General features: G+C 43.2%; 2 long non-coding RNA genes across 4 annotated transcripts in view; one reads left to right on the top strand and one right to left on the bottom strand.

Moving 5' to 3' along the window:
• The window catches only part of LOC109369662, a 28,024-nt gene extending 11,260 nt beyond the window's left edge, over positions 1 to 16,764 (top strand). The window contains exons 3-5 of one of the 2 annotated variants that reach the window (XR_004161092.1): positions 6,573 to 6,675; positions 8,690 to 8,784; positions 15,053 to 16,764. This is a non-coding gene — a long non-coding RNA (uncharacterized LOC109369662). The remainder of the gene's footprint in view (positions 1 to 6,572; positions 6,676 to 8,689; positions 8,785 to 15,052) is intronic. The other variant, XR_002119055.2, reaches the window with a different exon arrangement.
• A 363-nt stretch (positions 16,765 to 17,127) lies between these two features.
• Positions 17,128 to 19,830, bottom strand: part of LOC116217103 — an 89,937-nt gene continuing 87,234 nt past the window's right edge. The window contains exons 2-4 of one of the 2 annotated variants that reach the window (XR_004161094.1): positions 19,517 to 19,691; positions 18,003 to 18,153; positions 17,132 to 17,422 (exon numbers count right to left, since the gene is read on the bottom strand). This is a non-coding gene — a long non-coding RNA (uncharacterized LOC116217103). Of the gene's footprint in view, positions 17,423 to 18,002; positions 18,154 to 19,516; positions 19,692 to 19,830 lie in introns of both variants that reach the window. The other variant, XR_004161093.1, reaches the window with a different exon arrangement.

The raw sequence follows: 19,830 nt of genomic DNA, 5'->3' as shown, positions 1-19,830 counted from the left end.
CTGTCTGTGACCTGAAGAGATTGCTGAGCAATTTTATTGAGGGTCAGGAAAATCAGCACAAGACTCTGAAGGCCTGGCTGGCTGTGAGCGCCAAACAGTGCCCGGAACTCAGCCTGAATGTGATTCAGTGTTACCACAATACCAAACTCCTGTCATTGCCAAAGGATTGTGGAATCCCAATATGACATGAATTAATCTTTAAAAGTCTGATTCAAAGGCCAGTGGAAAGATGAACGTTGACTTGCATAGTGTTTTCATTTGGTTTGCTGTTTGGCTTCGTGGCTAACAGGTGAAGGTTTGAGCAGCTCTGCACAAAAGAGGGCATGCAATGCTGCCCTGATTACCCTCTGGTGAAGTGTAATTTTTGATAACATCAGTAAATACAAAACAGAAACAAAATGACAGCAGTATCTAGCAGCTTGTGATAGCAAATGAGGTGGAAAAGTTAAATGGATATAGAAAAGGATCCCCAGAGGTTGGATCGCAGCACGGTGCTGCTAGCAACTCTACTTGTTTCCATACTGGTATCAACATGTGGAGCTCTAAATCTTTCTGAATCGTGGCTGAACAGAGAGATTTGCTCACAGCTACCTTTTCTCTTATTCATATTGTATAAGCTGTCCTCCTCTCCTACTGGCAAACAAATAAAACCTCTGTGCCAGCTACAGCAGCAGTTTACATGGAAAAGCAATGAAGCAATTTCAGGAAAGTATTAAATGTAACTTTGACTTTTTTTGCTGTCACTTAGCAGCTCAAAAGAGGAACTGCACTGATGTGCAGAGACTGGCGTGTTCTATGCAAACTCATAACACAATCTCATTGACTGCTTGTGGACCCCCATCTCTCTCTGTTTCCATCTGTTGTTTTATGTTTTAAGACTAAGTTGTTTGGAAGATGTCCAGATTTCTCTCTCTTCCCCAACTTGCATACAGTACCTGCCTGCCTTAGGCTCTTTGCATAGACAGCAGAGAGAGAAGCTTCTCCACAGAGTGAATTGCTGGTGTGCCATGGTGCTGCTGTTCTCTCCCTCTCCTTTCTTCTACTCTCCTCCTCTGACTACACAGGGCTTTTGTAGGGTGCCTAAATACATTGCCTCAGTTAGCGGCCAACGTTTGATGAGATGAATTTGTACTATGCCCCTTCTTGTGTTGGTGATTATTCAGGATTAAGATAACACAAACTATAAGGAGTATGAGTGGGGATCCATTATTTTCTTGTGGCCCACAAATGGCAACAGCAGAAGCTGCCACATCTTGGGCTAGGAAATAGCTCACGGCTGACAATATTTCAAGAGATAATAAGGGAATGTCAAGCTTATCCAAGAAAAAAGAAATGACACAGAATATAAATAAGCAAAGTGCATAAAACATAAACCCGATCCTATTAAAATTAGCTATGTTTTAATTTCTGAAAAGGATGACATGTTGTTGTTAGGGTGTGCTGAACAGGAAAAGATTACATGCATCATTAAGAGAAACTGTTTTCAAGGGCCCTTTTAAAAAATGTGTATCTCTGTTTGCAATTGCCATGTGCAAAATATAAAAATCAGAGAAGGGGAAAAAAAAAAGCAAGCAGTAGAAATAGCTCATTTTGTGAATTATAGGAAAAAATACACCATCTGTGATTTAGTAGAGTTCCCAAGTTCCCATCTGTGATTGAAGCAGTCCTTGCTGAGGGCTGAATTCCTGAGCCGTTCCGTATGATAAAATATTTCTCTTGGAAGAAGCTTGGGCTAATGGGTTGGTTTGTCTGGAACACAGCTCTTCTAGGTGAGACACGAAACCCTAGAGGTCTAAGTCTGCCTCTAGTGGCCAACTACAGTTCATAAACAGAAGCAAGAGTGAAAGGAGGTCAATAATCTCAAACCCATTTTTATCATTGTTTCAGTAGTGCTTTTTATCAGTTTAGGTTGCTGGGATGTAAGAGGTCTGGATGGTGATTTCATACTCTCTAGTGTAAGAATGTGTGCTTGCATACTTCTAAAAGTGTAGTATCTTTTTAAAAAATAATCCTATTTCTCCATTTTACCTATTTGGCCACATTTTATATAAAGGATGCAGGCAGTCAGCTGAGGTAAGTGTCTGAACTAGGGAGAGGAGCCCCTTCTCCTTTGGCTTTATAGTTTTTATACCTCAGAAGAGTGTGATTTGCCAGCTGCATTCCCACCCCAACATTTTTCCATGTGGGCAGATGGAATCACTGGAGTCCTTGCACAATGAGGCAGCTGCAAAACAGAAGCTCTATCCATTTCCTTTTGTTGTTGCTGTTAATTTCCCAGCAGAGCATGCCAGCAGCAGGCCTCTAATGCAGACTCACTGCTAGAGCCTTCTGAAGCCTCTGTATGCAGTGTCACTGCAAACCGTGTCTGAGTGCAGAGGTGGCCTTAGCTGTATCAGGTACTTCTATAAATGCAACATTTTCCATTCCAATGCTCTATTAATACACACACATACACCCTGGCGTGATTTCAGTTACCACTGAAATTTATATCGGAATAATAAATGCATTCACCTATTTAATTTATGTTTATATTTTCTACTCTGTATAATTATATGCTGATTATACAATTATAGAAAATACATGCATATTTTGCACGGTTATGCTGTTAATGAAATAATGTCTGCAGTAGAGTTCTGCATGTGTGTATGTATGCATGTTTATGAAAATACAGCCACAGTTGGTTGTGGCAGAGTTGTCCAGAGCTAGTCTGCCTCCATCTGCAGTGAGGTGTGCTGCTCGAGCAGACGGCGGCTCAGTGGAGGAGTGTGTTTGTTGTTATTGTTATCACCTGTGGCTGAATCTAGTCGTATTACAAAATGGTTTCAGCATTATTATAAAGCACCTGTGATAAGGATGTTCATACAATCTGATTTGGTGCTAGACTGACTCAGCTCCCTGCCCCAGTTTTGATGCACTGTGTGAGGTGCACGGACCTCAAACGGGACACTTTGGAGCCCCTTACGCTATGCAGCACAGATTGGGCTGCTGGACCTGAATCTGCCCATGCCTCTGTTGGTTTCAGGACAGGCATTTCATTGTGCATGCAGCCTCAGAGCAGCAAGGTACCATTCCAAGGCAGCACCACTTGTCGCTGTGCGAGTGTGCAAGGCATGGGGCAAATTCATGTCACGGCATGCGATGCTGGAGTGCTCAGCTGCAAATTCAGTGAATACAATTGCAGTTGGCTCCCGTACAACCCTCTGGTCTGAGTGCTCTCATGCTTGCTGGGGCTTCCTAGTCACTGGTTTAATACAGATGAATAAACAAACAAGTAGCAGCCATTGATAGCATCAGCATCTGTGTTTGCACTGATGGTGAGCGAAGCGATTCACCCAAGCTAACAGAATAAGACTGCGTCAGAGCTGGGGACAGGATGCCTCCTTCCCACCTGCCTTCCCTGAGTATCAGCTGCTTCCTGCTTAGCTCCTCAAGGGAGAAAAAAGTTCTGTTCAACTAAGTAAATACGCCATGGCCGTGCCTCTCCCATACTGTCCAGGCCTTGCAACCAAAGAGTTAAAAAGAAATGAGTGCATTCGGCATGCTCTGTGGAGTTCCCAAAGTCTGAACATGAATGACCAAATTGCTTTTTACTTTTTAAATTAAGTCCTCTGTCTGTATGCATGCAGCTAACACTGTTGTTCCATTAAATGAAAGAATTTGTTCCCCCTCGTATTCTTAATAGGGTAAGACCCTGCAGTTCCGTCTCACAACTTTACTGACACAAGATCTTATTAAAAGCAATCCTCCCCCTCTCCTCCTTGAAATCTGAGCTTCTGATAGCTTCATCCACACTGTGTTTATTTTATATACACAGCTCTGCAGCTGCTGCTTCCTTCTTCTCCAATAAATGATAGTGTAACTGTTGCATCCACTAAAAAAAAGTAAATAAAATTAAATGGGGAAGAACAATACATCTCTGGCAGAGAATAGGAAATCTTTTAAGGCACGTATCTAAATTGTACAGCCTGATCTTAATTGTGAGGATAATTCTTTGTTATTTCAAGCAACTTGGAACATGACAGAAAATGCATGCTCTTGGCAGTACATACAGAAAGATTTCTTTGGAAACAATGGAGAGAATTCTCCTGAACTGGAAAGAGATTGAAGCTTCCTTCCTAGGTTAATAGTACTATACGCCGTGATGAAAGAAGAATGGCAGAATATGCTAGAATCTATTTGATTGGCTTGGAAGACTTTTGCAGCACAGACAATACTGGATGAGGCCCAGCAGTGGTGTTACATGGCAGGACAGCAGTACGAGGTGTCACATTAGCAGTGAGGAGCCCCATGAGCAGCACCCTCTGGACAGCTGTGTCTTGCTCTGCAGGAAGACTTGAGAGCAGGAACTTTCCCCTCATCCTTCCAAGCAGGTGAGCCCAGCTGAGGCTACGCTGGGCTGATGCCACCAATGTATGGCTCCTTCTGGGCTCTAGGCCAGTGCCCTGCTGTTATCACTGCCCTCTGTTTGTGCCATCACTGATGAGGCCAACAAATGAAGTGAAGGCCAGCAGCAGCACCGTGATAGTTGGCCATGCTGTGGGAGTGAGGTACAATTTCAAGGTCTCTATTCAGTACTGAGACAAAACTCTTGAATTTATCAGCAATTTGCCTATAGAGCTGGGAAACAATATTAAGCAGAAGCAGAACAAAACAAGAGAGAGTTATGTGAAACTACGTTAAAACAGGACAATATTAGGGATAACCTCCGAAACGGCAATTGTTTGGCTCTTCCTGGAACAAGGCGAAGCTGTGCAATGTGCAGTCAGCTTGTTGGTAGCCTGACCAATTCACAAACTACAGAGCTGAGACACTGAGGGAAAACAAGTTGCTGGAGGGGAGTTAGGGACAGAGACAGTCAGGTAGCTGAGGAAAAAAAGAGGACCTTGTACAGTAATCTGTAAGAAGGGTGAAGAAATACTTCCAAGCAATTGGAAACACTGACCTTGGTAAGGATGAGAGGGTAAATAAATAATCCAGGTGATGACTTAAAAATGTAGAAATCTTTTATTTAAAATAAAGAAAAGAGTGAAAAAAAGCTACAGAGGGTGGAATGTGCTAAGAAAGACCCTGGGAAAGATCAAACAGGGCCAAGCACTGCAGCTCTGTGTGAAGAGCAGCAGTTCAGTCGAGGTGTAAGCATTATCAAAAGGATGATGGAAAAGGAATAATGGCTATACGAGGAAAGAAAAAGGTTTCCAAAACAAGTGAGATAGCACTAGTGGGAGATTTCCCCTGGATGCTCTCTGGGAAATGTGTGGAGGAAGGGCTGAAGGGCACTGGCTCAGGAAAGCACCTGGCATGACTGTTCTCAAGCTGCTCAGCAGCACTCAGCTTTCCTGCCTTTCCAGATGTAGGCGCTCACCAGCTCTGCCTCAGCTTCCCTGTAAGCGATGCCCTACTACAAGTGTGGCACTGCAGCCCAAACAGGTCCCCGGGAAGGTGCCATGGGGACACAGCTCTCTGCAGAGGATGGGCTCCAGCTGTGCCTGCTGCTGCATATGGCAGCTCCTTGTGTATAACTTGAGCCCTACAGAACCTAAGCCTTCTACATGTCGTGTTTAACGTATAATCTGTGGCAGCTCACCCTTGCACCTAAATAGATACTGGCAAGTTGTTTACTGTGGCCTCAGCCTGCTTTTGTGCCACACTTGCAGGGCACCTGCTGAGTGCAGTGCTGCCTGGAGGCCTGACCTGGGAGAGGGTGGGGTAAACCTCAGCTTCCCAGAAAAGAGGAGGATGCTCCAGACCATGCTCACATACCTGCTCTGCAAGGCAGGCTGAGGCTGGCTGTGGGTTACTATTCCAGTGTAGCCTCAGGGGTAAATAAAAGAGGCCGTGTTCCCATGAATACTGGCCCTTGTACCACTACAGGTGATAACAGGAAAAAGGGCAGCTCCCTGACCTGAGCCAACCCAGAAGAAAGCATCTGAGATACCTGCAGGTCTCCCTGTTTCTATACAGCTTCTTGTGTATGCTGCAGCTTTAGGCAAAATATGAAGTAGTTTGATTGAAATTAATATAAGCTAGAGCTCATCATGAAATAATCATGCCATCTTTGGTGAAAGTGGGAATTTGTCTGGGAACTGATCAGGTATTTCTCTGTGGACTAAATGCTGAATTAGGACCAGTGATGTGATGAGGACACAGGAAGCAAAAACCCTGCCCTGTGAAGGAGGGCAGTAAGGGAGATCTTCATGTAGTTGCATAAACTATTAACCTTTCTTGCTGCAAAGTGCCATCTAGTGTTCACAGCCAGTCCTGCTGGCTGTGGAATTGCAGTTTCAGGCAAACAGTTCAAAAGACTGTAAGGGAGGCAGACAAACTTTAATAACTAGATATTACTGGCTGTTAATACAATTGTCCTCAGCTTCTTCATTATATGATGGAATGGGAAATGTTTCAACTGGGCTAAAAATGTAATCTAGCTCTCAGAAAACAAAACAGAGCTATCTTGCTATCAGCTATCTTGAAACCAACCGCGCCATTTCATTCACAAAATATGTGCCCAATGATGTATCAAATTTGCACATGCAGTGAGCATTATGGTATCATGAATGTTGTTTGTATTGCAGTGGAGCTTCTGTGTGCTGACTGGAGAAGTCACATTAGGCCCTGCACACATGGAGTGGTGTAGGAAGCTCTCTTTCCTGCAAGTTTGCAAATCAGCTGCAATGAGTAAGTGAATCCAGGAACAGGAGAGCAGGTTAATGATCATCATACACTGTGGGTAGGTGCATGCAAGCTATTTCTGTATGCAGATTAGAAATGCAATAGCAAACATACTTTATAGTCTTAAACCAGACCCAGCAAAGACACAGTTTATCATTTAAAGTCTAAGAATTGGGAATCTAAGATCCACAAGAATGGTTAGAAATTGGAGGTGGAGGAAAGGTAAAAAAGGGCACAAAAATAATCCCACATTCAGGACTGTATCTGGGGCATCTTTCACACGAGGCTGGGGCAGTCCTCATTGGCTTGGCAATTCTCCTGCCAGATCTGATCACCCTGAAACTACCTCGAACACAGACCTCAAACAGAAAGGTTGTTATTATTATTTGTTGTTATCTGCAAAATGCTGACAGCACTTAGAAATGCCAGACGATTCATGCCTTGGGTTTTGCTCTTGCAATAGCCAGGAGCACAGTCTAATTAGCCCTAAAAATGTCCATGATAGAGAACAGCCCTACTGACAGGGAGCAAATTAGGTCTCTGACCTAGCAAAGCATTTAACCATGTGCCACATATTTTAGCACATGTATCTTTAGATTAAAAGCTGGATGATGTAACCTTTTCTGTCTCTAATTTCTTTGACTGCAGTATGAAGTACAGTCCAACTTGCTTGCTGGGGAAGCCTTGCATATAGTATTAATCTGCTTTCTAAACTGACTCCTTTTGTCTGGAAAAAACATGAGGGCTTACACCCAAACCAGAGGATCTTTGCCATTTACTCTCCTGAAATTTCCATAGGAAAACTCATCCCCATGTCCAGCTGTCCACAGCAGCTGACTTCAACGGTGCTGCCTAGTAACATCTGTGGAGAAGCTCACAGTAGCTTTAGCACATCTGTGGCACAACCACCGCCCTGTCTTTTCAACAGTAATGCAGACCTTTCCATGACAACTGGTCATCTAAGAGACTCTTATTTCCTGCATCACACAGTCCTGTCCTCACACACAGGCAATACACAATCAGAGTCTTATGGCTATCTCAGCAAGAATGATAACAGGTCCTCCTTTCTTTTTGCTCCTTTGTGATCTGCTGAATCACTCTAGAATTCCTCGTTTCATTTCAGTAATAAACGACAAAACAAATACAACAGCAATGAAGAGCCTGAAGAGTGGCACCAACTATAGAGGATAGTGAGAAGTATGCAGATTTATCTTGGAGTTTGGAAAGCAGCAGCTGACTCAGAGCATGATGGAGTCACTTTGTTGTTTGAGTTAACATTAACTTTATGATGTTCTCTGTGGTAATGAGGACTTCAAGAGGAGCTACATGACCCTCAAGGGAATTTTGAGTTTAAAGTTTTACCCTGTATCTTCTCATGTGGTGTTAGAGGTATAAACTCTGCAGGACAGACTGGGAGCACGTCTGCTTTCCTTTCCAAGCCACATGATGACCTTGGTGGGTTGCTTCAAGATGGGTAGAACAGGAGGCTTAAGGAAGAAGCTCCAGCTGGAAGCTGGTGGGTGTTACATTTAATCTGTTTGCATTTTTTGGTTCAGGTAGTGTGCCAGAAAATACCTGCTCTTTCCCCATACTCATTATTGGCCATCTCTTTGCTAGTTGGTCTGACTGCACCTCTCTGCTCTTATCTCCTACATTTTATATTAATTCCAGCATCTGCTGTGTGGTTTTCACTGCTTTGACAGGGCATGGTACCATGGGGCAAAACCCTCTTTCTCTGTCCTTGTCCTGTTGTGATCTCAAAGGCCCTGAAGCTGTACCTGCAGAGAGCACTGCATAAAGCTGGCAGGTGAGATATCTGCCTGTGGAGCCTGTGTGCCTTCCTTCATGTACATCCATTTTGCCTCTCTTGTACTGAGTGGGAGGGATATGATTATGAGACAAGTTACAAACTAATCAGAGCAGGTTAGGGTCACCTTGCATTTTGATGCAGAATTAAACCAATGAGGAACTTGATTGGCTCATGCTAAAATGATCATCACGACTGTTTCTCCTTTCTTAGGTCTGAAGAGCCTAGTGATCCCATTTCTGAGTCAGAGTCTCAACACAGTTTTTCAACACAATTCTCAATTAGCAGCACAAGGGAAAAAAAAGCAGGTAAGAGAAGACTTCTGAATTATTGAGAGGGAACCTCAGTGGTTTGCACACCAGGGTAACAGCTCCTCTTGCAAGTAGAACCCTCAGAGGCATGCTCTTCTAACTGGAAATACATGTTATTTTCTTTTTTGAAAGTATGGATGCTATTTTAATTGCCAATTACTGCTTAATAAAAGGAATTCAATAATACATAATAAAAATACCTTATAATATGAATTACATGTGGCCCAGCTTTACTGCTGAAGTCATGCCTCAGTCACTGATTGGAATGGTTTATCCAAGTGCTTATCTTTAAGCCCCAAAATAATCCCACTGAACTCAGCAGTAGAAGGCACCCTTCAGTATTAAAAACCAAATCTCCAGCTGTAGTATTTTACAATTTTAGTACCCGACAACCTAAGTGTTTGCCAACTGCAATCTTTCTGTTCATTTTGGCTTCTCTTGGGTGTATTATATGACTCTAGTTTTACTCATTAAAGTCTCAGATTGTGCTTGTTTTGTTAACAACCATTAGGGCAGGGGTTCTGACTCTTAATTGGCACCATCTGGAAATGAGAAGGAAATTGCTTAGGATGAACGCAAAGACGAGGAAAGTCCTTACAGTTTCTCATGTTTGCAAAACTTGTCCCATTTGCAATAGCCACATCTGACCTAGGAACCTGCCTGCCCTTCCATTTCTGCTGGGAGCTGGTGGGGAGTGTTTTCTTTCAAGAAAAAGATAATCACCGTGTTGCCAGCAGAACTAGAAAATAATCATTTTGAAGTGGAAAGTCGCACAATTCAGGCTGCTAGCGAACCAGGCCTTTTAATGCAAATTGAATATCTTTGTTCCCAGTTTTTTCCAATCCTACACCACTTGTTCAGCATTTCCTCATTTTCTGGCACTGGTTTCCATAGCTGCGTGCAATCACACTCTCACACAGATGCCATTCTGTGTTCAAAGCACTGAATGCTACAGGGCATATTAGTGTTTTTATGCTTTAGATCTATCTTTATGTAACTTCAGAGCTCATTAATATATACCATTTTGTGTGATTAAAAAACAACAACCTGGCACATAAAAAGCTTTGAACAGGAGAATGGATTGTAAGGAAAATGGCTTTCTTTTCATTATGCAGATTTTAAGCTAGACATGAGATGTGCCCAGAGAGTCAGTGGAGTAGTAGCACTGCCTACTGCAAGGCAGTGATTCCCTGACTGCAGCCCTCCAGACAGCATGTCAAAAGAAAGAAACGGGAAAAGTCAAATGCTATTTAACTATGAAGATTTTCACATTATGATTTCACAGCAGTGGATACAAATGAATGGAAAAAGTCCATGGCATTCGTCTTAAGAGCTTTTAGTTTTTAAAATCTCATTGAAAGGTGTGCTCATTTGCAATGCAGAAAGACAGAGACTGGACTGAGATGTGCAGGTATGGGAATGATGGCCTCACTTTGAATACTGAATGAGCACAGAAAGGTGTGAAAGCTCTGGCTGTTGGTGAAGCACAGTTCTTCTCGTTTGGCTACAGCCTGACATGCTGACTCTAAAACTGTTGTGCCAGAAAGTATGTAGATGATGTGTGCCAGCACACAGTGCTCTAGCTGTGGATGTGGGTTTTGAAGCAATGAGAGTGACGTGGGTGTTTTTCTGACCATCAGTTCAGATTTACAACTGCTTTCTGTCTAACGACACCAGTGTGTCACCTGCTAGCCAAAGCACAGGCTGTTTTAGCATTAAAAGCCATAAGTGAGTGCTTCTTTCAGGTTCCTCTCCTTGACAATGCTTACTGTTCTTCCAGGGCATCCTGGTTACCTCCAAGAACAAGGCTGACCAGCACAGGCCTCTGTTGTCCTAACTGACCTAATGCTGTAGGTGCATGTGATTTAGATGGCATCATTCAGCAAAGCAGCAGGACAATCTCCCCATCCAATTTAAGAGTCTATACTCATAAGGAGCAGCTTTCCAGAAAAAAAAAGATACACTGGAGGTGGTTGGAATCCACTGATGCAGCATGGGCAGTGGCAATAATGTAAAATCTGGCATATAACCCACCCAACGCTCACAAAACTCTTCTAGAAATGGACAACCAAACCCATTTTTCCTGTCATATCTCTGATTTTGTGTTAGGGGTACGTGACTTGAGCAGCAATGCAGCTCTGGGCAGCTGGAGAAGTAAGGGAGAGAGCCACACACAACCCACACAATTCTGCTTCCAAACAGCAGCTCCAAGCATTTTCCCAGTGCTGAGAACTTTCCTCCTTCTCCTTTTCCTCCTATGCGTTAAAGGAATGTACTGATTATACGGAACTATGGCAGCAAATTGCTACTAATGTATGAAATGAAAATCCACGCCTCACGGCACAGAGATCTTAGACAGATACTCTGCAATTACTGCCTTGCTACAATTTCTGCTGGGTGTTACTCAAACACAATACTCAGCACAGGCAATTTACTGCAGAGGTCATAAAAAATCTCATTAAACCCACATAATTTAAGACCAGGTAGTTTCCCAGCTCACGTTTTGGCTTGGCACAAAGCTGTGGGACCTGGCTGGGTGGCTGCCCACAGGAAAAATCTCTCTCTGGTTGAGGAAAAGCAGTGGCAGTGGGAGGAGTGAGCTATTCTACTGTATGGGAGGACGTGGAGGCTGACTAGCTGCACGTTTCTCTCACTGTCTTGCAGAAGCCTGGGGATGTAACCAGCTGCTGAGAGTGCAGGTTTGATGTGGAGAGGCTTAAGAACTGAGCTAGTCTCTCAAGTAGCCAACAGCCTGAACCTGATAGCCATTTGTTTCCTGGGAATAGCACCCCCCCCGGGGATTTGGCTCTCTCTCCACTGTGATAATCTGTTGAATACTCTACAAGATACTGGACCAGATTTTCTCCACAGCGGCATCAGGTACTGCTGCTTGGAGCAGGCAGGGCCAGTTGGCAGCAGTGCAGGCGTCTCACAAATGTGCTGATGTAGCACTGACACGGGAGCTGCTGCCAGGGCCCTGCCTGCAGAAGGGTAGGCAGGAATCAGAACTATCTTTGTGCAGTGTAATTTAGTGACAGGCCCAGCTGTCCTGACTCCTGTTTTTAGGTGGTAAATACCCCACACAGAGGTGCCACAACTGTGCCAGTCAGGGTGAATCAAACTCTCCAAGCAGCCACCACTGAGGCATTTTACCTTCTCCAGCTAACGACCCAAGGTGTCAGCTGGTTGTAACAGGAATAAACACATTTCCTATCATCCAGGTCTTTTACAGCCAGATGACACTCGGCATCTGAGTGAGGTGTCAGTCCAAGAAGAAATGCAGGCTCCCAGATCTGCCTTCTTGATGCTGGCCATGGCTGGCTGGAGCCTCTGCAGGGGATGGCATCTGTGTTCATCAACTCTGCTTCTTGCTGCCCAGCTCTGGGGCTGGGCCATGCTGCCTGACTGCAGCAGGAGCTGTGATGGAAGCAGAAGCTCTGTGGGTGAGCCAGGAGCCTGGCAGGGGTTCCTGCATGTCTGGGAATAAACACACCTGAGTAACTGTAGGAAAGATGGTTCAGCTACAAGAGATTGTAGCTACGGACACTCAAGAAGCCCAACAGAAAAACCCCAATATCAGTTTACTAACTTTTCTTCCAAGACAATGACAATACATTTTTAAAATGAGTTAATTCTCTTCCTGCAGCAACCTAGCACATCCTTTTTATTTTTCCCTGTAAAGCCTAGTTTTCCATTGGAATATTACAACCGAAAGAAAATACTTGATATTGATGGGGAAACAACACAATGACATCAGATACCCAAGGAGAGATATTTGTATATACAGAGAGAATTTAACCTCAAAGACTCAGTTCACCTATTCATGTGTGATTTATATTGCCCCAGGCTCCTAGGCAGAGTGAACACTGACACCCTTTGATGTTGAAAGAAGCCTGGTGACTGGCCTTTGGAGAGATTTGTGATGTCTCTATCAGCCTGTCAGTGGAAAACCAGGCAGCAAAGCCAGGCCCCCTGAAGATTTCAAGGCCTTGTAGGCAGAGGAACTGTGTAAGCATTTTACTTTCACCAAGTGCTTGAGAGGCTGAGCACAAACAGGCAGTCTAATTGAGTGGCTACAGAGCAGTGTGCTGCAGTCTGCATCTGCATGGCTCTCCATGACTGCTGCCCTTTAGGCCAGGAAGAGGGGCCAGGAATGGGTGCATTTAGCAATTGCATGTCTCTGGGTGATGGAGTGCTTTTGCAGCATGGTGGAGATATAAAAACCCACGGACAAGGCTTTAAAGTGAGGAATAAACCTTGCTTATTTGAAATGCAAAGCATTTTCTTGTACTTGCAGATGGACAGATAGGCCCTGCCCCTAATTACTGCCCATCTCTGTGGTATCAGGTGTCAAGAGTTTTCAGTGGGATGAAATAGTCCTGAATAGGTTTGACATCCTACAATGAAAAGGACGGTACCAGAAGAAAAAAGAAGTGCCAGCAGTGCAATATGTGCTGTACAGCTCTGGCACAGGACCAGATCATGCACCAAGGTTAGCGATGGGAAGCAGGTGGCAGGAGGGACCAGGGGCTGACGCTCCTTGTGAGGTGAATTCCCAGACAATGTGTTGAGCAACACTTTGGAAGATAGGATTAAAATTCAATATAATGCTGATAGATTGGGGTAATGACTTGAAAACAGTAACACATGATATAATAAAGACAGCTGTAGAATGGTTTACACGGAATTAAGGACTGCTGGCTAGGCACAGCAGGATCTGAGGATTACTGGGGATTATAAACTGAAGATGCATCTAAAATATGATGCTATTGCAAAAACAAACAAAGGACCAGTGCTCCATGGTTATATTGAGGATGAGAGCTCATTTGAATCAGATGTGTCCAAGGTTTCAGCTCATCAGGAAATGTACAGAAATTCTCCAAGCACTTGGAGACTAAGACCAAGTGGGAGCTGGTATGTACCACTTGGCAAACACAGACTAAGAAACTGCCTTTGAGAGAGAGACTGAGGCATCTAGAGAGGGAATTTTCTATGGTCTTTGAGAACTAAAAAGTGAAGCTGTTGTTAACTCAGAAAGAGATGAGGAGATTGGGTAAGGACCCCAATGAACAAATGTCACTAAATGCCATGCCCTGATGATGCATTCTGCTTTACTAGAATTGTGCTTAGACTGCTAACCTGTATCTGGTTCATTTTACATGTGGTGCAGTTGAATTAATTTTATTATTATTATTATTATTATTATTATTATTATTTTGACATTCCAATTCTGTTGGGCCATAATGAAGAGGGCAGGAATATGGAGATAAATTTCTTTTTCTCTCTGTCTGTATCTCTGAGAAGCACTGTACCTATAGCATTAGCAATGTCATTTATTGTCCTTTACATGCACTTGTCCCTTTGGAAAGTCAAATGCTGGTATCATCCTTCCGTTCTTTTTTCTTGTGCCCTTCAAGTGAAAGGACTGTAAAGTCATAGGCTTAAAGGTTGTGAACAGAACAGCTGATGCTGGAGAGCAGATATCCATACATTTACCTCAGTGGGAAAGTGGAGAGTAATTGTGGGTTCTGATTTTCCATGGCGCCTCTGTGGGGAACTAATAGTCTGGACTTGTCCTTTCTGAGGCCTAATTATGTCTCTCTGTCAAACTATAAAAACAAGAGTCTGTAGCATCACAAGGGAAAATGAAAGCTATTGGCCTGTGTTCTGCATTTAATAGGATGTCAAAATCTAAAGCACAGTCTGACTGGTTTTTGACTGGGGTTAGAAAAGAAAATGCAACTAATTAGGCTGTTCTGAATATCCCTCTTTGTCTCATAGCTGTAGACTTGCAAACTGTAACGTACTGGGAGTCCCAAACTCTCTGATCAGTGCTGCTGTCTGGGTGGGAGGGTCTTTTCTGCTGATGGGATTCAGGCTCCACTTAAGCAATGTCACTGTTAGTGAGGACAGTTCCCTGGGAAATGCTTTGTGCCATCCAACTTCTGTGTGTAAGGAGATGGAAAAACAGAGCTAAGATTTTAGGTGTAAGGAGCTGGAGATGAGCACTCCATTGGAAGCATCACACACAGTTGATGAACTAGTCCTTTCAGCTTTCTTTGAAGATTATTTTCCAAAGTCTTTGACAATGAAGAAAAATGACGAAAGCATCTCATGCATGAAATGCATGATGCCCTATATATGAACAATTAAAGCATTAATTACACTTTGGAGTCTGTTGTATTACACATTAGTTGATGTCCTAGTACCTTCCTCTATTCTTCAGAAGTTAATTTGAGAGTTTTTTTGCTTTTTTTTTTTGCAGTGAAGACATTTCTTGGAGAGAACTGCAGAAGTTACTAGTTTCTTTTACCTTTCCCTTGTCAGCTGCCCTCATTCTGAACCAATGCTACGCTCAGCTGGCTCCTCATGTTTTACAGATGAACTGAAATAAAGTGGAATTTGTCCCACTGTGAAATAAAGGAAGAGGAAAAAATAACTGTCTGCAAGATTTTTCATGCAAGTCCCCCATCCTCGGTTTTGCCCTCTTTTTGACAAAGAAATTTGATTGTCTTCCACTTAGACATTCTAAGGCACCTTTCTGGTTTTCATTCTTTTTTCTGATCTAACACTGGGTTAGTCAGGAAACTGCCAACTTTGCCTCACAGTCAAAATTAAACACCGCAATTCAAACTGAGAGGACATCAATGGGCAGGAAAAAAATGAGGTCTCAAAATGGTGTTTTTTGTAAATGTCACTTCTACAAGGTCTTGCACGAGGATTTGAGTTAGGAAAGCAGTCAATGAGTCTGCAAGAAAGGAGAAGGTCTTTCCAGGAGTCAGCCTAAAAAGAAAGAAAAAGAGTGGAAGAGAGAGTAAAAAGAGAATGAACTGCAGAAACATAACAAACTTAGGAAGCTGAGAGAAATGAGCACCTGGATCATTTTGGAGACTGAGAAAATACTGTGTGACAAGGCCTCAACACTTATGTGGAGATTTACAGCTGTTGTTTCCAATAACTGCACAGTGATTTCACCCACAAATAATAGTTTCTGCGGAGACAGCTAAACATTGCTGGTAAGTGTGCCTTTTCCCAGGTTGCAGCAGCAAAACAGACTCAAAGCAGTTTGGGCTCAGTACAGGAAGCAGAAAACTGCTCACTTGGAAACCTTGTCTAGGCAGACCCTTCTTCTCTGGCAGTGAACAACATCCACTTGGCAGCAGCAAGGAAAGCAATGGGATCTGACCATCACTTGAAAAACTCTTTAGCTCTGGGTCTGCCCTGTGTTTCCAGCTGCAGAACTGCTCTCCCTAGAGATGAGGGCAGCAAAACTGTGGCCTTTCTATGGCTTACTCAGTGTCTGAGTACTCAGTGTTTTTGGTCTAAAACCAAGATATACCCATGAAGGTGCTCATCTGGTGCCAAGCCTCTAGTCCAGGCAGGGACCAGTCACACATTGTTTTCCGTGGCCCCTGAGGACAAGCTTCCCAAAGCTCATTGAGGAGCTACTTAGCTAAGACCTATATCTGTATTTTTAGGAAAGTCTTTGAGAATGATCTTAACCTAAATGCCCATTTAAGCCTTATTGAACCGTGGTGGAGGCGGATTTACACATGAGCTTAAATAATTTCCTGACTGCAAGCTGCAGCTCTAAGTTTTGTGTATTGTTTCCAGTTTAGTGATGATAGCCCTCTCTCAGTATAAGTAATGTGTGAGTTACGCAGCACAGGGAGAATGAAATGATAAATTATCACTTCTGAGAGAATAGCCAGTTTGTTTGCTGTCTCCCTACCAGATCCTTCCTAGTGCAGGTGCTCACTGTGGTTTCTCCTATCAGCAAAAAAGCCTTCCTGATTGCCCCATGCATAGCGCAGCCTGTCAGGAGCCACCAAAATCCCATATCTGAGCACAAAGGTATGGGGCATTTTGAAGGTCTGACAGTTACTGAAATCAGAAACTGCAGTTAAAATGCAAGCCGCTTACAAATGGAGGGTGGAATAATAACCACACAGCTTAAATTTAGCATAAAAAGTTATAAAATAGGTGTTATGGTGGTGGGAGAGTTTGCATTCTTTTAGTCTATTTTCATCTGTACAGCTTAAAGGGTTGGAGGGGATGTGCTGTGCAAATAAAGGATTACTTTTACTTTTTAATCTGTGGCATGAAGATGACATAAAATCTACCCCTGTGAGTTGCCATGTAAATGAATCCAAGTCAAATAATACACAGGGAGCAACAAAGCAAGCCAACCCAGCCTGCTCTGCAATATGGGTGTTTAATTTGTGCATAGAAATCCCAGGAACTGAAAAAAACTGGGGCCATTTCAAAATGCACAGAGCCATGCCACCCTCCTTCCCACAAAAGCTGATCTTTTAAAATATTTTTTAAATATGTATTTTTTTTAGGAGAGTGGACAGGGAAGGAAGAAAGGTCAGCAAATCCGTGTTAGATGATAGCACAGATTCCTCAGCTACAAAACGCAAGGGCCGAGCAGAACAAAGAGATTTGCATTCTAAGTGATGCAAAGCAGCCAGCAGCGTTTTAATGTTGTGTTTGCTCTGTGATGTCTTCATCAGGCGCTCAAAGGCAGCGGCTCTGGCAGCCGTGGGTCCCTGTGAGCCTGTCAAACTCCGTTTCCATGGTTTTCCTTCAGGCAGCACCATCGGCAGACAGCACGGAAACGGACCCCTGCAACCTGTTTTGAACAGTGTCTCTGATGTAGGGCCCCAGAGCGGGCATCAAACTAGCAACAAGCAGCAAGAAAATAACAATTTTGCTTTTCGCAGGTGTCAGAACGGCAAACAAAAGGCTGTTTGTAAAAGATGCAACATCCCCTTTTTGTCGGTGCTGGCAGTTTAAAGTCAGCCGGGCAGCCGTTAAGGAGGAGATTTTGGATGGGGTGTGCTGTGAGAAGGAGCTCGTCTTGAGGAATTCCAGTTGTTACCTCTTGCATCCTTTAGCCTCACTGAACAGGGCCTTCTCATCACTGAGCTATTCATGCTGTTTCAATTATTCCCTTTGTGTGTATGACCAGGGCTATTTTTTTTCAAACAATTCTATATATCTATATTTCCAGACAAAAAAAAAGCATAAGAGTCTCATTCCTCCTTAGCTTGAAAAACACTCTTTCCTTTAAAAAAACAGTTCAGAACATGTTAAGCATTTTAAGCGTTATTTCAGCACTGATAGAGAACAGTTTGTTACCTGTACTGGCAAGAATGGACATTCAGTGCCACAGGGCTCACAGCCTGTGCTCGTGAGCTGTGCATGGTTACCTGGAGCTTGCAGCACATGACCTTCACACTCATCAGGGCACAGCTCCTTCCATCACACATCCACCTGCTGGAGGTCAGCAGGCTGTACGCATGGCAGTCCAGGATTCCTGGTTCCTCTGAATCTCGATGTTTGCAGCTCCTTTTCAGAGTTCTATTAAGAATACATAACAGTGTAATTCCAATTCCCGATTTCATGGTGCCCACTACCTCAGAAACACAATCTTGTTCTTTTTAATGGAAAATATCAAAATGCTTGTGGCTGTGTTCCAAATAAGGGCGGAAACAAATTACAGGGAAAAAAAAAAAAATAAGTGCCAAGGCTCATGCGAAGTAGAGATGCATTTTTCTGTACAGCTCTCAAACCAAAGCAATCTAGTTCATGGTCTGACTAAAGTTATCCGAAGTATATTCAATAAATGATGTTTTTGTCCTCAGAGAACTCACTGGATGTTTTGTCACCTCCTACATTTTTCAAATACATTTAATACTTTACTCATAATTAAGGAGCTGGTTAATACTGTACTGTATCTGCATATGGAGCAGACTGAAGTTGCTATGTGTGCTTGGAGAAACACACGAGCTGAGGAGCTGAGAAGCAGACATAGGGATGTAACGCTACAACTGAAATCCTACCCTCATCATCTGTTTAAAGGAATACTCAGTATCTAAAGAGAAAATAGGCTTGTAATTGAGAAAGCTTTCAAAGTGATTATGATATATTGATTATTATGATTTCAGAGCTCTGATCTGCTAAATATGTATTTTTAAAATGAACACTGTTTGCATCTGCAACACTGATTACATGAGAGCAAGTCCAGGTACAACCATACTGACACTATAGGCAAGGTACTAACAGATACCAGTGTTGCTCACCTTGGCATATACAGTTCCCATGTTCCAAAAATAGCTAAATTGTTTTCCATCGATAGAAACAACACATTCATTCTAAATGTATTACTGTACAGTGCAGAATTTGCTCTGACTTACTCAAGAGCCAGCTGTACAGCAGAACGAACATTCAATGAAATGAACAGTGGCTGGCATGAAGGAAAGGGGTGAACAAGCCACAGACTCTAGCAGGGATTTCTTTTGATCAGAGCAACTGTTTATGACTTCTGTTCAGTGTCTCAAAATGAAAAAAAATATGTCTGTGTCGCAGTAGAGACAGAAGCTGGCAGCTGTAGTATGCCTGGACTATTTTTTAATGAATACTGTTGTTTGCAGGGTACTAGGTGATCATACAAAACATGCCTTTGTATTGTTTCTCAGTTAGCTGTAAGTGGTGTGGGTTAAAGCAAACAAACAGGAAAAGCAGAACCTACTTCACTGAAGAATGGTTTGGAACCATACACTTGTGTAGCAGGGCAAAGGGGGACATGTCTGGGGAATCACTGGAGGGGACTGGGACCGGTTGCTTTAAAACTCCAGGCTTTAAAAAAATATATATACATCTTTATGTTATTTATGGATGGGTACTGGGCTGGAGGGAGGAAAGATGCTTAAGCAGTGCTCACCTTGTATTCTCTCCATTGTTTAGTGAATGCTATTGTAAAATCAGGAGATCTACGGATGTATTTATTTTGGAATAGGAATACTTTGTTCTGTTTTGGATTAAACCTTTCCAGAGCTGCGCTCGCCACTGCTGCAGGCAAGACTTGCAGGCTGCACTGAGCAGTGTGGTGAAGCAGGCTGCAGGCATAAAAGGGGAGAAGCCACCATTGACCCCAGTAGGAAGAAACTACAGGGAAGGGAAAAAGCATCACTGTTCTGTAATAAGATAATGCAGAGTTACCCGAACAGTTGGGCAGGGAGGACTGTGGGCTAGGAA

Source organism: Meleagris gallopavo, chromosome 12, assembly GCF_000146605.3.
Source record: "Meleagris gallopavo isolate NT-WF06-2002-E0010 breed Aviagen turkey brand Nicholas breeding stock chromosome 12, Turkey_5.1, whole genome shotgun sequence".
NCBI lineage: Eukaryota > Metazoa > Chordata > Aves > Galliformes > Phasianidae > Meleagris > Meleagris gallopavo.
Note: the sequence above shows the minus strand (reverse complement) of the source record. Positions and strands in the feature narration are given on the sequence as shown.